The sequence below is a fragment of the Dasypus novemcinctus genome, chromosome 22 (genome assembly GCF_030445035.2).
Source record: "Dasypus novemcinctus isolate mDasNov1 chromosome 22, mDasNov1.1.hap2, whole genome shotgun sequence".
NCBI classification, from domain to species: domain Eukaryota; kingdom Metazoa; phylum Chordata; class Mammalia; order Cingulata; family Dasypodidae; genus Dasypus; species Dasypus novemcinctus.
Genome location: NC_080694.1, coordinates 75177785 through 75190802, shown reverse-complemented (window position 1 = coordinate 75190802; position 13018 = coordinate 75177785). Strand labels below are relative to the sequence as shown.

General features: G+C 54.9%; 1 protein-coding gene across 1 annotated transcript in view; it reads right to left on the bottom strand.

Moving 5' to 3' along the window:
- LOC101442557 (saoe class I histocompatibility antigen, A alpha chain-like) overlaps nucleotides 1-13018 on the bottom strand; it is a 1048500-nt gene that overhangs the window by 192942 nt on the left and 842540 nt on the right. The gene's annotated exons all lie outside the window — the stretch shown is intronic.

Below are 13018 nucleotides of genomic sequence, written 5' to 3'. Positions count from 1 at the left end.
GTACTGCCAACCTTACAGAAATAAAAGGAGCATAGAGAACAATACGGGTAACTGAACGACAACAGATTAGCTAGCTCAGGGGAACTGAGCGCGTTCTTAGAAAGACACACGCTGCACATCCAACCCCAGTGAAACAGAAATCAGGGTAGACCGTCAAGCAAGGTGCTTTCTCCAGGCGAATTCCACCAAACGTAAGAAGAAAAAGGAGTTGTTCGCAAACTCTCCCTTAAGAAACAGAAGAGAAGGGAACACATCCCAGCCCATTCGATAAGATTGGTCTTACCTGACATCAAAACTGAAGGGACAGGGGAGGAGGAGGGGGGAATAAAATAAATCTTTAAAGAGAAAACTGTGTGAGGGGGATGCAGAGTGCAGTGGTCGGGGAGGAGGTGCCCGTGCTTTACAGCAACGCCCACGGCGCCTGCGCCACTGCAGCGGCGAGCACTCCTCGGGGCTGGAGCTCTTTCTGGGCTGGTGCTCCTCCCAGGCTGTTGCTCCTCCACCTGGGCTGGTGCTCTTCCAGGGCTGCTGCTCCTCCTGGCTGGGGCTCCTCCGGGGCCTCCCCTCCTCCCTCTCAGCTCCGTGGCTGCTGTGCTCTCGTGGGGCTGGGGCCCAGCGTGGCCTCTACCAGCGCTGAGGGGCCCCGACCATCCTGTGCCTCCCACTGCTGAGCTCGGGGCTATCGTGGCTGCAGTTCCCAGTGCCCCCCACCCACCGGGGCTATGTGCTGCGCGGCTGGGGCTATGGCTGCACGCCCAGATGGGTGACCTGGCGGGCACAGTCGCCTTGGGCTGCACTCGTGCAGGCGCGGGCCTCCATGGGAGGAGCTCAGCCCTCTCCACCCTCTGTGATCCCTGGAACGCAGGGACTCTCCCGGCACTGCGGTGCCTGTGCAGCCCCGGTGGTGTCTGCACAGCTGGTGCAGTTCACACCTGCACCTCAAGGACTCTGGCTGACGCGCTGCACACAATGATAAGAAGGGGAAATTCACCCGAGCTCAGAAAGCAGTCGAGCTAGTGGTCGGCAGTTTCCTTTGACAAAGGTTCTGCGGTCCCAGGCTTTGAGGCCACAGAAGGGTGCTGGGAAGGCCCCTTTCTGCCCACAGGTGGATAACCGGCTCGAGCGACCCACTGGGGACGTGGCAGCTGAGGACTGTGACGGTCGTTGCTCACTCAGGGCCTGGCCGGGAACTCCCCGCCTTTGGACACACCTGGACGGCCTCCTGGCCTGAGGTGGATCTAGACGGCGCCCCTGGCAGCAGGGTCCCTCCTGGTGGAAGTGGGGAAGCTGAGCTGCCTGCTGGGCACTCTGCACTCGAGCGCCTGGCCAGACAGCAGTGGCTGCCCTCGGGGCCCCCGGAGGACAGACGGCTGGAGCCTTCCGACGGCCACTGGGCTGGAAAGCGCGGGCAGCCTCCTAGGAGTTCCTCTTGGAACCTACGTTCCCTTGGAAGAAAGAAGAGCTAGAGCTGTTGGGTGCTGCCTGTCAGGTACTCAGGAGGACTAAGGCGAGGTGGGGAGGCCTGTGACGGCGGGACGGGTCCCCTCGTCGACGTGGACGTGCCGTGGACAGCGGGCGAGCACAGCAGGCACCCTGCAGCTCCGCTGGTGTGGAGACGCCCAGGCCTGCGCCGTGGGGACACGAGGCGGGCCCTCCCCGAGGACTGAGCCCAGACCTGCAGGCCCCTGAGACGCAGGGGGTGGGATCCACATGTCCCCTCTACAGGCCACCGAGAAGCCCCTCCTCCATGCGGGAGGGGATGTCTGCAGGGTCAGCCACAGTACACAACAGTCAAGTGCGGGTGCGCTGCGCCGCGTCACGTCACAGGCAAACCCGAGGAGGCCCGGATGGAGAGCTGCTTTCTCAGCATGACCTGCTGTTTGAAGAAGAGAATCCAGTACACAAACCTGGAACCAGACACACGTTTACCACTGAGGGACACATCGTACCTGTGGACAAACCTCTTTGGAATCACCCTGGGAGGAATTCTTGTCTGGAGGAGGAGGGCACCACCCGGAGGGACAACCTGTGCACAGGCCCAAATCTCCTGAACTGTCGTCCAGGCCAGCTCCAAGTGCAGGTGTGCTCCCGAAGCGGGGAGAGGAGGCGCTCCTGGGGAAAGGGCGCCAGCAGGAGACAGTGGCCGGGGGCGTGACCTCCTGCCCCGTGCAGCCTCGTGGTCATCTGGACACCGACGCCTGAACCCAAACCAAGCCGAAATCCAGGCTGAAGCGGAGGGAAGAGGACGGAAGGCTGGCCATCCATGATGGAGCAGAAATTTCTGTCTAGCTGAATTATTGATTCCTAATTTCCACATATTTTAGTTATTTCCCTTCTGTTCATAAAGTGCCCCTCTTTCTCTTAAGGACATGATCTGAAATGAGAAGTTCATGGGCACTGAGTTCTTAGGAAGTGCTGATGTCCTCAAGCACAGCTGATGAGAGGCCTCGGGCTGATCCTCTCAGCTTGCTACGCTGCAGTCCAGGTCGCTGCCTCTGCTGGCACCTGTCGTCCCCGCTGCCTCTTTGTTATGGGATCTGGAAACGGAGCTGAGGTTTACTTGACGTCCCTTGTTGTCACATTTTGAAAATATCATCTGTTCTTTTATTGGATAATTGGTCCTACCCCCAGATACCCAACCACGATTTTAGAGCAAATGAAAAAAATCATCCAGTTATTCATTTGCCCCCAAGAGACCTTCCCAGTGTTTCAGGTTAGTTTTCAAGAACAAAGGCCTTATCAGAATTCCAACAGGTCATCTCCTATATACCGCACCACGGTATGAGAAGTCGGCAGGCAGAGGGTTTTGCGTTTACTTTGGGAAGGAACTTAACCTGAGGAGCTTCCATGGTTCCAGAACCAGGTGCCTTTTAAGGAGAGAAAAGTACCCAAGGTTGTCAGGGCCTCCCTTGCCTCATAGTAAATACCCAAGGACCCTCAGTGCTTCCTGTGCTGGGGCTAGAATTCCTTTCGTGCTGCATATGACTAGTGCCAATTAGCCAACTGGGGGGAGCAGAAAGCCTGATGACCTCAACTGCTCTCTGGAACACAGGCTCCGCAGCAGGGCCTTCTCCTGGCTCTGGTTGGGTCGCTGGGTGTCGTAGCTGCTGCCAGGTTTAGATGGGCTTGTTTGGTGTCACCGCCTGGGGGGCCACACTGAAATGGGGTCGGGAGGGGCGTTAGTGAGGGAGCGTTCCTGGAAACCACGTGGCCAGGCCTTGCCTTTCAGCCTGACACTTTGGAGCAAGCCCATGGAAGGAGGGTGTCCTAAAATGCCTTCCTTTGCTATTGCTTCCCGAGTCGGAACGGAAGTGTCTCTGTGCACCGAGGCTGAGTACTCACCCAAAGCAGAGCTGGGGAGAATGCGGGTGGTTCCTGTGACATCAGCGGTGGGGCCCATCCCAGTGGAAGGGCAGGTGATCTCCAGCCTCAGACCAGCGTCTCACCTTCCCTGCCTCCACCTCAGATGACTTCATCCGCGTCCTTTGAAAGCCAGAAATCAGTGCTGCCAATAATGGCATTTTTCATTCAAAGAGGAGAGGCTTTCATCCTTCTTGAAAATTTAAGTATTTGTCACTGTTTTTGAAAGTAGATGTATTATTTGGTTCTTGGAGAATTTTAAAAAGGGGTTTTGGTAAAATATATGTCACTGCTAATTTTTAAACATTTATTATGCAAATTACTTTAAACTAAAAAAATCAAATACTTCTGTTTTACTGTTTTGTTTATTTCAAAAGCATTCTGGGGAAGTAGATGTGGCTCAAGCAATTGGGCTCCCATCTACCATATGGGAGGTCCAGAGTTCGATACCCAGGGCCTCCTGGTGAAGGTGAGCTGGCCCGTGTGGTGAGCTGGCCCATGCAGAGTGCTGCCCCACGCAGGAGTGCTCGCCCACAGAGAGCTGGCACAGCAACATGACGCAGCCCAAAGAGACACAGAGGAGAGACAACAAGCGACGCATCAGACCAGGGGCTGAGGAGGCGCAAGAGAATGATCGCCTCTCTGTCACTCCAGAAGATCCCAGGATCAGCTCCCAGAGCCGTCTATCAAGAACACAAGCAGACACAGAAGAACACACAGTGAATGGACACAGAGCAGACAACATAGGGAGGGGGAGAAATCAGTAAATAAAAATCTTGTTTCAAAAATGCATTCTGTTTATGAGTAGTGCCTCGTTCACTGAATAGAAATTTTCTTGGAGGATACTATATGTATTTTAAATGTTTGCAATCACTCAGTAACATCGGATTGTTCCACTTTAAACACACACACCTGTATCTTCTCCAGGTAAACTGATGTGGGCTATGAATGACACATGGGGAGAACGGGGCACATCAGGGACAGAGTGCACCCCTCGTGCGTCCGCTCTCTCACGCTCTCCTCATTTCCCCTCCATCCTCCACAGCAGCAGTACCTGAAGCGACGCCCACATGCCCTGCTCCCGGCCCTGCCCTTGCCCCTGAGCAGGCAGCGGTGTTTCCTCCTCCACGCCCCAGTGGGATCTGAGGCTGGCAGCACCATCCTGCTTCAAGGGCTGCAAATGCATCTCGGGGCTCCGGCCTGCAGGACGCACGTTTTGCTTAAGGCCCAAATCCTCCAGTCCGCTTGCTCAGCAGTCTGCCCAGGAGCGCCCTGCTTCTCCAGAGCCCTGCGAGCCCGAGCCATCCTTGTGCTGCCGCGTTGAGCAAGTATCTAGCGTCAGCTCCAGGAAACTTGATGAAAGTGGTTTTGCCAAACCATTGTGGAAAACGGCCTTGCAGCTGGTCCTGGTGGAGTCCCAGCCAACGCCGGCTCTCCTGCTTCTCCAGCCTCGGGCCTTTGTCCCACCTCGCCCCCACCTGCCGGGCCTGGCGCCCTGGTCAGGGCTGCCCGCGTGCCCACGCTGTTTCCAACTGCACTTTTCTCCGTGGCACGAAGCCCCTTCTGCCATCCGGGATGCCAGCCTGACCTGAGAGGCCGCCGCACGCCCACATGCACCTGCAGGACCGAGGGCTCCGCGCAGGCAGGGGCTGGGGTGTCTGCTCAGCCTGTCCTGCTACCCGAGGGCCCAGTGCTCAGAGCAGCGCCCCGGGCCTGGCACGGAGGGAAGGCGCAGGAGATCCTTCCCGGGTGGACGAGCCAGTGCGTTTCCACCTGCGCCACTCCCTCCCTCCACCTGAGAGCACCCGCGGAGCACCTGCCCTGGGCCAGAGAGGGGCACCTGCCGAGGGGAGCCCTTGCCCCTGGGGAAGACGGCAGGGTCCCCTGTGCCACGCTGGCAGGCCCGAGCAGTCTCCATGTCTGACTTGCCAACAGCCCTGGGAGGCAGGATGAGAACCCCCATTTGCAGAGGCGGGAAACTGAGGCTCAGACCGGAGGGCGCACTTTCAAAGGCGGGCAGGGCTTAAATGGAGCAGCGCGGGATTTAATCCAAAGCCCTCGGACCAGAGACCGGGCAGAGCAAAGGCGCTGGAGTCAGACATCCAGCTGCTGAGTAGCCTCAGTCCTCTAACCTGCGAAATGGGCCCATGGTCCTGTCCTCGGTGAGGAGAGCGCAGGGAGGACCACAGCGGCACCTCCTGCCCGCAGGGCAGCTCAGGGCTGTCGGGGCATCAGCGCTGCCGGCCCGTCCCGCCCGCTGTCCACCTCCCGCGCCCCTCACCTTCCCCCCAGTCCCACGGGAGTCTGGACACTGCTTCCCCGCGACGGGGTCCCCTGTACACATGGGGGCAGCCCCTGCTGCAGCGCCCCTCCTTGGAGCTCGCTGCTGTCCCTCCTGCTGCGGCCGCACCGCCTGGCCAGCCCAGGGCCTGCAGCGGGGAGGGGTCCCGCAGCGTCACGTGCCCGCCGAGGCAGGGGCCCTCGCAGACCCTCCTGTGCAGTGGCTGGTGGAGGGCGACGGGCCGGGGCTGCCGCGGCGGCAGCAGGACCCAGGGGAGCTCGCCGCCCCTTTCAGGCAGACGCGGCCCAAGGCGGGCCAGGCGCAGGCGCGGGGGGGGGGGGGTGAGAGGGGCGGGGCGCGAGAGGGGGCGGGGCCTGAGCGGGCGGGGGCGTGAGAGGGGGCGGGGCCTGAGCGGGCGGGGGCGGGGCGCGAGAGGGGGCGGGGCCTGTGGGGGCGGGGCCTGCGGGGAAGGACGGGGAGCGGGTGCGGAACTGCGCGGGGTCTCCGCGGGTCCCCCTGACGGCGCAGCCCAAGCCCACAACCAGCAATTAGGATAAAGAGGAAATCAGGAGGAAAAGCGGGAATTCCTTACGGTGAGTGAGTGAAACCACAGCACGCCCGAGTCTAGAGCGGGCAGCAAAGCCTGTGCTGACGGCGACCGCGGCCGCTGTAAACGCCTACATCCAAAGAACAAGATTTCAAGTCAGAGACCTAAGCTAAAGCCCGGGGGAGCTGGAAAAAGCAGAGCTAACCGGACCCAGTGTGAACCAGAAAAAGAAGAGCTAACCACGCCAAAGAGAACAGAAGAAGGAAATAAAGCTTAGAGTGGTGGTAAATGAAACAGAAAATGAGAAGAAAAAAACAGTAGAGAGAATCAACAAAAACATCCTTGAAAAGATGAATAAAATTGGCTAAACTTTAGCTACACTGACAGAAAAGAGAGAGGACAAAAAATACTAAAATTAGAAAAGAGTGTAACCATGTTTAAAAGATATTGTTTCAACATCTGTATATCAGCTGCAGCAAATATAATATGAACATGTAAAATGACCTTTGCTGGGAAAGGGACAAAGTGTCTGATGAATTTTTTTGTGTTTGCCTGTTTCTTCTTTATGATTATTATGATTGGAATAATAGAAAATGCTCTAATAATAATTAAAGTGATGATTGCTCAAAAGGAAAAGAAAAGAAAAGAAACAGGATCCTTCTGACCCCACTGGAATAAAAAGAAGTGTAAGAGGATACTAGGAACAACTGTAAGCCAACAAGTGAGATAACCTAGACGAAAAGAACAAATGCCTAGAATCACACAAGCTACTTACCCTGCCTCAAGAAAAAGTAGAAGATTTCAACAAACAACTTGTAAAGACATTGAATCAATGATAAAAACTCTCCCAACAAAGAGAAGCCCAGGGCCAGATGGCTTAACAGGGGAATTTTAACAAGCACTCCAAGAAGAACTGACACCAATCCTGCTCAAATTCCTCTAAAACTGAAGTGGAAAAATCACTCCCACTTCATTCCAGGAAGCCAACATCACCCTCAAACCAAAGCCAGATAAAGACAGCACAAGAAAAAAAAAATACAGACCAATGTCTCTCATGAATATAGATGCGAACAAATTGTCAAGAAAGTACCAGCAAATGGAATGCAACTGTGCTTAAAAGAACTATACACCATCATCAAGTGCCCTTTTCCCTAGATGTGCAGGAATGTTTCAACATAAGAAAATCAACTCATGTAATTCAGCACGTAACAGAAAAAAACACATGAGTATTTCCATTGAGGCAGAAAAGGCATTTGACAAAGAGCACCTCTTCTTAATAAAAATACTTAGAAAACTAGGAATAGAAGGACACGTCCTCAGCATGATACAGGAGCTATAGGAAAACCCCACGGCTAACGTCGTAGTCCATGGTGAAAGGCTTTTTTCTAAGTCAGGAAAAAAGACACGGATGTTGTGTCACCATAATATTGTATTGGAAATTCTAGCCTGAGCAATTGTGCAAGAAAAATAAATAAAAGATATCCAAACTGGAAAAATGTGAAATTTCCCCTTTTTACAGATGCCGTGATCCTATCTGCAGAAAATCCCACAAAAAGGTCCTAGAGCTAATAAATGAAATCAGCAAAGTAGTGGATCAACAGGCAAAGGTCAGTGGAGTTTCTATACACTAGGAAAGAGCAATAAAAAAAAAAATCCATTTACAAGAGCAACTAAGGAATCCAATATCTAAGAATGTCTAACCCTGGTGTATTGCAGAAAAATATTTTTAAAAAACGGCTAAAAGAAAGCAAAGGAGACCCAAATAAATGGAAGGAAATTCCGTGATCAGGATTAGAAGACTAAATATAAGATGTCAGTTCTACCCAAAGCAATTTACAGATTTCTTGCAATCAACAACCTTCTTGGCAGAAATGGAAACAGCAAGCATCAAATTTATATTGACGGTGGGTATAATTGTTTTGTAAGTTCACAACGTCTATAATAAAAACATATCTTTAAAAAAGAAGTAAAAAATATATGGAAGTTTAAGGGGCCCCAATAGAAAACCAGTGCGGGGGAGGGGGGGTGGGGGACAGGGTCGGAAAGAACAAATTCGGGGGACCCGCATCTCTCCATCTTAGAAAGGAACCAAGACAGCCTCTCTGGCTCTTTGAGGGAAACGCTTTCCCTGCCTTCGCCGGGTTCCAGGTCCAGGCTCCTCCTGGCTCCGCGCTGCTCAGATCCCCTCTGCTCCCGTTCCCGCTGCTCCAGATCCGCTGCCCCCCTTCCCCGCTGCTCCCCACTCCTCCTGGCTCCTCCGCATTCCCCTGTCCTCCTGGCTCCCCGCTCGTCCCCGCTCCCCTTTTCTCCCTCCTCTGCTCATCCTGGCTCCCAGCTGCTCCTGCTTCTTCCGGGTTCCCCGCTCCTCCAACCTCCCCGCTGCTCCCTGCTCCGCGCTGCTCCCGACTCCTCCGGGCTCCCTCTTCCCCTGACTCCCGCTCCTCCCCCCTCCCAGCGGCTCCCGGCTCCCAGCAACTCCTGACTCCTCCCAGCTACTCTCTGCTCCAGCTCCCAGCTCCTCCCAGCTCCCCGCTGATCCAGGCTCCCCAGTTCTGCCCACTAGGCTCCCACTTCTCCGTTCCCACTCCTCGGGTGGCCCCCCAGCTCCCAGCTCCTCCCAGCCCTGAATTTTCTTGTTTGTTAGTCAGTTTTTTCTTTATTATTATTACTGTAATAATGAAAATGCTCTGATAATGATTGAAGTGATGAATGCACAACTATGTCATTACACCAGATACCGGCGGTTGTGTTAGGCCTCAAAGCAAGTCCTTTATGGATAACCAAAGATGGCATGAAGAAAACTTCAACACGAGAGTTACACAAACTCACATTTATTACGTCTGTAGAGGTAAGGAACCAAGGCCAGTCCAAAGTGACTCAGACCGGACTCCGTGTGCTGCAGTTTCACTCTTGCTTAAATACCCCGTTACTGGGAAACAGACTTGGCCCAGTGGTTAGGGCGTCCGTCTACCACATGGGAGGTCCGTGGTTCAAACCCCAGGCCTCCTTGACTCGTGTGGAGCTGGCCCATGTGCAGTGCTGATGCGCCCAAGGAGTGCCGCCCCACGCAGGGGTGTCCCCAGCGTGGCAAGGAGTGCGCCCCGAAAGGAGAGCCGCCCAGCGTGAAAGAAAGTGCAACCTGCCCAGGAATGGCGCCGCCCACACTTCCCGTGCTGCTACAACAGAAATGGACAAAGAAACAAGACACAGCAAATAGACACAGAGAAGGGACAAGCGGGGGAGGGGGGCGGAATTAAATAAATAAATAAATTTATTTAAAAAAATAAATAAATAAATACCCGTTACTACCTAGCATTTGCTTTGATTACGCATTAGTTTTTATGCATATGGATGAACACACATAGCCGGTTATATAATTGTATGATTAGCATGTTCAGGAAATCATGCTTGCACATACATTGCATGATCAAGAAAGGGGCGGAGAACTCCACCCCTGGGTGGGAATTTTACTGTTAATTAAGCAAGCTGAAGTGAGGGCAGCAAGGGGCTGCTTCTGCGCAGGTCCCGCCAACTGGCTGAAGCTGGTTTTCAAACTTCATTGCTTCAACAGGGTATTCTTGACCACCAAGAGCGGAATTTGGCCCAAAGAGGGGGTCGCATTTCATTACCTTCTGATTTACATACAATTCTTTGCCAGCAACGGGGAGAGAAACAAGTTATTTTCAGGTATTCAGTCATCCTACATCCATCAGTTATACTCTTTTGATGAGTTGTATGCTTCCAAAATAGGTATCAATAAAGTTGATTCGGTTTCTTTGTTTTGTTTTTCACCCCCTGCTCGCCTGTTTTTGCTGTGTGACCTCCTGTGCTGGTTCCTCTTCCTGTCTCCTCTTTCTCCTCTGAGATTGGCAGGGACTCCATCCTGAGGACCTCCGATGGGGAGGGAGGGTCTCTGTCCCCCGCGGCACCTCAGGTCCTGGTCTGTGCCCGCCTCGCCTGGACTCTCCCCTTCGCCTCTGTTGTTGAGTCCTCACCTTGCAGGTGGGCTCGCCTTTTACCAGGAGGGGCGAGGGATGAACCCGGGTCCTCCCACGTGGTCGAGGAAAGCCCAGGCCTTTGAGCCACATCTGCATGGTGATTTTATTTTATTTTATTTTTTTAAGGAAAAAAAACCCCACAACAACACAAAGGAAAAGAGCAAAAAGATTGTCTAAGAGCTAGAAAGCTTTTTCAACCACACAGGAGCCAAGAAAGAAGGAAAGGAAAAAATGGGGGTAGGGTGAGCTGGAGGTGAGGGGGGCTGCCAGTGTGTGGGGGTCTTTGTAGGTGCGGCCTCAGCGTGGGGGTCCAGGCTGTGAGCCCCTCGCCCTGCCTCTGCCCGCTCCCACGCCTCCTGCTGTTCAGGAAGGAGCAGGCGTGCCAGACGAAGGCAGGATTTTTAGGAGTTTATTGAGGAACTAAAGAGCATTTTCAGGCAGTGACGCTGGCATGCTCCTGCTTCCAAAGCCCTTTCCCACCTCTGGTCTGGCCACCGTGAGGGAGGCCACCTGACCAGTCAACCATGGAGCCGAGAGGGAAACTGACGCCTGAGCCCTGGGGAGGCTCGCCCAGGATCGCTTGGCCCTTCCAGAATCCCCGGATCTGTGGTTAAGGGCCCCAAATTCTGCCCCCGGCTTGGAAGATCCGTCTCAGGGGGGCCCTCAGTGCTCTGGGCTGGGGGTCCCGCTGGGGTCCCAGGTGTCCACTCCCGAACTCTTCCCTGTGAAACAGGAAGAAAATCAGACCTTTAAGTGGCAGGAAATTTCCTCCTGTGACCCCTTTTTCAGAAAGCTGAAGGCTGTGCTCCAGGAAAGTAAGAGAGCACAGCAGAAAAGAGGGAGACGGGATCTGGGACACTGGGGGTCCCCCTTAAGAAGAGGAAGGGAGTCACCAGGAAAACAGGGGAGGGGGCCCGATCTGACAGACACATGGCCGGCAAGAGAGCGACACAGAAGAGGGGGCTTGACGGGGCAGCTGGGGAGGCAGGGGGCAGCTCTCACCAAGACAATGTCCTTTTCAGCAACCAGCCTGAGGTTGAAGGTGTCGGCAGGGGGTGACAACTGGGGGGGGAGGGGGTGTGGGAGGGGCAAATTCATATTTTAAAGAAAAACAGTAGAAAATCAGAAAATTGGGAAGCGGATTTGGCCCAACTAATAGGGCGCCTGCCTACTATATGGGAGGGCCCAGGTTCAAACCCAGGGCCCCCTGACCCACGTGGTGAGCTGGCCCACGTGCAGTGCTGCAGTGCTCAACGCATGCCTTGCCACGTAGGGGAGCTCCACGTGCAAGGAGTGCACCCCACAAGGAGAGCCACCCCGTGGGAAAGAAGCGCAGCCTGCCCAGGAGTGGCGCTGCAGGCGTGGAGAGCTGACGCAGCGCAGCAAAAAGACACACAGATCCCTGGTGCCACTGAGAAGGCAAACGCACACAGAAGAACACACAGAGAAGGGTGTTTGAGGGGGAGAGACGTAAATAAAATAAATCTTAAAAAAAAAAGAGACAAAAAGTCAGAAAATAAAACCTGGGCAATTCTAAAATCCCTGGCAAATACCAAGAACGAAAAAAGATATATATGGTTCAGTCATGACATAAGTTCCCACAAGCAGATAATTCTCTTTACTTTATTAGTATTGTTGTTCTTGTAAGAATGAAAATGCTCTAATAATAATTAGATGCCCACTCCTGTCAAAATCACTGTACACCAATAGTGGAGGATGAAATCGGGCATGTTGGGGTAATGAGGAAGCATTGTGGGTGCAAGGGATATAGGAAAAGTCAATAGATAACGCAGAAAACTGAAAATTCAAAGTATCGCAAGAGTATTCCTGCTACAGGCGTGCAGATGAAACCAGCTAAAAGGCTTGAAAGGGGTTTCTGTACAGCAGTGGACCGAGCTGGGTTTGGTTTTTCTCCCAAGCATTGTTGCAGAGGAAATGGGCTGCCCGGGAGAACAGTTTCCCGGCTGTCGACTCCCTCCCTCCTCAGCCCACGGAGTGGCCTCCGCCCTGCACGGGCCGCCGGCACCCAGGCCTGGGGCTGCTAAAATGGGGGGCTCAGAAAGCTGCCCACGCGGTCTGACCTGCACAGCCGGCCCCCGGGCATCCGCAGAGCTGGGGGGCCCGGAACCCACCGCCATCCACCTGTGCGGGTCGCCAGCCCCTGCCCAGCCCTCGCCCTCCCCGCTCGGGCTCGTGCTGCCACCTGGCCGAGGGGACAGCAGGGGACTCACCCAGCACAGCCAGATACAGGCGGCTCCGACGACCCCCGCGGCGACCAGTACCCACCGGGACCGCCCAAGGTTCGAGGCGCGCAGCGAGACGGTCAGCGTCGAGGGGGACAGCGCCTGCAGGGGGAGGCAGGACGCAGTGAGGGCGCATCCACCCTCTACAGCCCCAGCTCAACTTTGCTCCCCCCCTTGAGACCCCAAACGCTGCAGGGGGTGACCCGGTCCTTCTTTGACCCTCAGCCTCCTGCTCCGCTCTGGGACCGCAGCCGCCCTCTCCCACCTCCAGACCCCCAGATCCGCAGATCCTCCAGCTGGGGAGCCTCAGATGCCCATACCAGGCTTAGGTCCAGCTGGGGACCCTCAGATTCCCGTACGAGGCCCAGGCTGAGCGCAGGAGCTGCGCCCTGGGTCACGTCCAGCTGGGCCATGGCTGTCCATCTGGAGCCTGGCGGCTGCCCCCTCTGCGTTTAGTAGGGAGGAAGTTGCTGCGGTGAATCATTCTCTCCTGCTGCGTCTGTCCAACGCGCTGGGGGCTTTCACCAAAGCCCAACCCACCAAAGCCCAACCGGCCAAAGCCCAACCCGCCGAAGCCCAACCCACCGAA